The sequence below is a fragment of the Phocoena sinus genome, chromosome 8 (genome assembly GCF_008692025.1).
Source record: "Phocoena sinus isolate mPhoSin1 chromosome 8, mPhoSin1.pri, whole genome shotgun sequence".
Taxonomy (NCBI): domain Eukaryota; kingdom Metazoa; phylum Chordata; class Mammalia; order Artiodactyla; family Phocoenidae; genus Phocoena; species Phocoena sinus.
In genome coordinates, this window is record NC_045770.1 from 75,823,519 (window position 1) to 75,827,803 (window position 4,285).

The 4,285-nt window shown below is 40.8% G+C and overlaps 1 pseudogene; it reads left to right on the top strand.

Moving 5' to 3' along the window:
• The first annotated feature begins 267 nt into the window (after nucleotides 1-267).
• On the top strand, nucleotides 268-1,250 carry LOC116758183 (annotated as a pseudogene).
• The last annotated feature ends 3,035 nt before the right edge of the window (nucleotides 1,251-4,285 follow it).

The following is a 4,285-nucleotide window of genomic DNA, read 5'->3' on the forward strand; positions in this document are numbered from 1 at the left end:
GCTCGGTGCTTTGTGACCACCTAGAGGGGTGGGATAGGGAGGGTGGGAGGGAGACGCAAGAGTGAGGAGATATGGGGATATATGTTTATGTATAGCTGATTCACTTTTTTATAAAACAGAAACTAACCATTGTAAAGCAATTATACTCCAATAAAGATGTTAAAACAAAACAAAACAAAACCTGTTGAGCCTTTCTGTGCTACCCAAGCAGGGATTCATATGAAAATGTCCTGGTTTTACATCATAACTTAAAGGAAAACTTTCACAATGTCTGGAGCCCTTGCTATCCTGCAAATGAAGGAGGAGGATGTCCTCAAATTTCTTGCATCAGGAATGTACTTAGGTGGCACCAGTGTTGACTTCCATATAAATATACATCCACAAAGGAAATAGGTGATGACATCTACATCATAAATCTGAAGAGGACCTGGGGGAAGCTTTTTCTGATTGCTTGTACCATTGTTGCCATGGAAAATCTGGCTGATACCAGTGTCATATCCTCCAGGAACACTAGCCACAGGGCTGGGCTGAAGTTTGCTGCTGCTACCAGAGCCATTTCTATTGCTGGCCACTTTGCTTCTGGAACCTTCTTTAATCAGATCCAAGGAGCCTTCCAGGAACCACGTCTTCTGGTGGTTATTGACCCCAAGGCTGATCACTAGCCTCTTACAGAACTGTCTTATGCTAACCTGTCTGCCATGGCTCTGTGTAACATTCTCTGCACTATGTGGACATGCCATCCTCTGCAACGACAGTGGGTTGGACGTGGTGGACACTGGCGCAGGAAGTTCTGTGCATGTGTGGTACCACGTGAGCACCCATGAGAGGTCATGCCTTATCTCTATTTGTACAGAATGCTGAAGAGATTGAAAAGGAAGTGTAGGCTGCTGCTGGAAAGGATGTGACCCAGGAGGAATTTCAGGGTGAGAGTAACAGTGAACATACAGGCAGAAAAACAGAGAATGGGGCTTTTGTTAGCAATAGAGTGCTCCAATTTGTTGGAATGTGTAGTACACTAAAAAAGAAACACTCTGTTTATAAGTGTGTTTATAACACTCCAGCCGCTGAATTTACTGCCACTCCATCTGAGGTTACAGACCCTGCATCTGAAGGTACGGGTGCCCTCTGTGCCTATTCACCAGTTCCCTAGGGAAGACTGCAGGGCTCAGCCTGCCACTGGGGACTGGTCTGCAGCTCCCACTGGTCAGGACACTGAATTGGTAGGAGGAATGACCACTAAGTGGTCTTAAGCTGTTCATCCACGGGCTCCTCCACAGAAAAATGGAATACGATTGACTGAAAATAAACATCAGTTTCTTTAAAATAAACATACAACAACAAAAAACTAGGACCAGATTCTCTCCTAGAGCATCTAGAAGAATGCAGCCCTGCTGGCATCTTGATTTTAGCTTCATGAGAACTGTGTCCAACTTCTAACCTACAGAACTCTATTTGTGTTGTTTTAAGCCACTAAGCTTGTGTTCATTTGTTACCACAGCAACAGGACACTAAAACAGATAAGCAGGAGAAAAGATATTTTTAGATAGTATTAAGATCTAGAACAAAGAAAAAATTTTAAAGGATAGTATGATAGTGAGCCAGTGAAAAGTCCCTCACACTTGGCTGTGTTCTTCGTGTGTGTAGAGCAAGAATGAGAACCATTAAGATGGAGATGCAGGGCTTCCCTGGTGGCACAGTGGTTGAGAGTCCGTCTGCTGATGCAGGGACACGGGTTCGTGCCCCGGTCCGGGAAGACCCCACATGCCGCGGAGCGGCTGGGCCCATGAGCCATGGCCGCTGAGCCTGCGTGTCCGGAGCCTGTGCTCCGCAACGGGAGAGGCCACAGCAGTGAGAGGCCGCGTACAGCAAAAAAAAAAAAAAAAAAGATGGAGATGGAGAAGTAGGCTTCATTAGAGAGGAGATACTTTAACATTCTGCGTGAGATCATCTAACTCTGATCTCAATGAGGAAATTTAAAACTGGTGTAGGCTCAGACATTAGAATTTTTTCTGTGATGAATGTTACGTTTTATCTATGCCTAAAAGAGAGAAACATGGGCCCTCTTTTGAGTTTTACACAGTGAAGGTAGGGATTTCTTTTTTAAAAAAAATGGAGGCGTTTTGTAAGAGTTTAAGGTTCACAGCAAAATTGAGGAGAATTATATAGATTTCCCATGTACCCCCTGCCTCCACACATGCACAGCCTCCTCCATCATCCACATCCCCCGCCAGAGTGGTACATTTGTTACAATTGATGAACCTACATTGGCACATCATAATCACCCAAAGTCTGTGGTTTACTTTAGGGTTCATTCTTGGTCTTATATATTCTATAGGTTTGGACAAATGTATAATTATATGTATCCAACAATATGATATGTTTTCACTGTCCTAAAAATCCTCTGTGCTTCAGTTATTCATCCCTCCCCCACAAACCCACCCCTACCCATAACCCACGGCAACCACTGATGTTTTTACTGTCTCATAATTTTGCCTTTTCCAGAATGTCATATAGTTTCACATAATTGGAATCATACAGTATGTAGCCTTTTCAGACTGACTTCTTTCACTTAGTAATATTCATTTAATATTCCTCCATGTCTTTTCATGGCTTGATAGCTCATGTTTTTTTAGCGCTAGATAATATTCCATTGTATGTAAATAATATTCCACAGCTTATTCATTCACCTACTGAAGGACATCTTGATTACTTCCAAGTTTTGGTAATTATGAATAAAGCTGCTAAAAACATTCAAGTGTAGGTTTTTGTGTGGACATAAGTTTTCGGCTGAGTTTTCTTTTAAATATAAAATGGACACAGATTTCCAGTTAAATTTGGATAATTGAACATACAGTTTGTGTTCATTTTCTCCAAACGTTTCACTAAAATGATGGTGAAAAAGTTTTTTAAAAAGCTATAAACCCCCAAGAAAAAAAAAAGTGGGACACCAGGCAACAATATTTAGAAGATGTTACCCAGCCTTTAGACGATGGAAAGCTGATAGAAAAATGAAAAGTGACCTAGAGAGTGGGGAAGGGTGATTTCTAAACGCCTTTCAGTGGAAACCAAAAGGAACTCATCTAATTCATGCATTAACTGTAGAAAAGCTTGGAAATTGAAATGACCAGGTAACTCTGAAAGCAGGATGGTTGACTGAGGGTTAAAAAATGATGATTTGCCACAATTGTATATGAAGAGGAGTTAGACCCACCCCAGCCTACACAGACGAGCAGACAAGCAAATGGACCTCACCTATCATGGAAGAATATGGAAATATATCTCTGCAGGGTGATCATATAGTCCCAGACCTCAAGGACAGAGGTGTAGCTGAGGTCTGGGGTGAGATGAGATGCCTTACTGAAGTCAGGAGGAAAAATGAAAGTTTTCATACTGAATAGTAAGACTCTATCCCCAGCTCCTTTCTCAGTTCAGCTCCTAGAATGCTGGTTACCAGATGTTTAATCTTCTTCAGGAAAAACCTTGGAGAACTCCTGTAGACAGGAAGAGGAGAAATTATCAGGAAGATTAAATAAGAATGTTTCTTGATTTGAAGGACTTACAAGGCTCTGCCTCTTAGTGACAAGCACAAAGACAACAAAAAGTCCCTTATTAAATTTTCAGAACACTAGAGATAGAGTACCATAATGATTCCAGAGAAGGATTTTTTAAAAAAACATACACAATGCTTCAGGAATCAGAATGGTATTAGTCTTCCCAATAGCAACATTAGAAGATGGAAAACAATGAGATAATACCATCAAAAAATATTGTATCAATACTTAGAATTCATAGAAGCAAACTATCAATCAAGTGTGAAGGTAGAAAAAATCAGTTTTCACATTTGCAGTGTTTCAAATAACAAGATTTGTTATAAATAAATAAATAGCAGGCCCCTGTTTATATACATAAACAGGCTCCTGGTTTAGGAAACTGTGGGAGTATGTAATCCAGGAAGGATATAGGATCCAGAAAGCAAGGAGGTGACACAGAAGAGAGATGGAAAGCCCCCCAGAAGGATGGTGACTGAGAACTCCAGGTTGGCATCTATATGACAGAACTAGAAAGCATCTAGTGTAGACTGAAGGGCAGAAAGCTCCAGGAGAAATGTATCCAGGGGAGAAAAAGAAACTAATGGATTACCTGATGAGTTTGATTATATCAAGAGAAATTAGTTCTCTTGGTATGTTTTGAGATGGATTAATGACAGGAATATAGAAACATAATAAAACAACATCAACACATAGCAGGATACAGTTATGGACTCTAGGGAAAAGAAAATGGTATA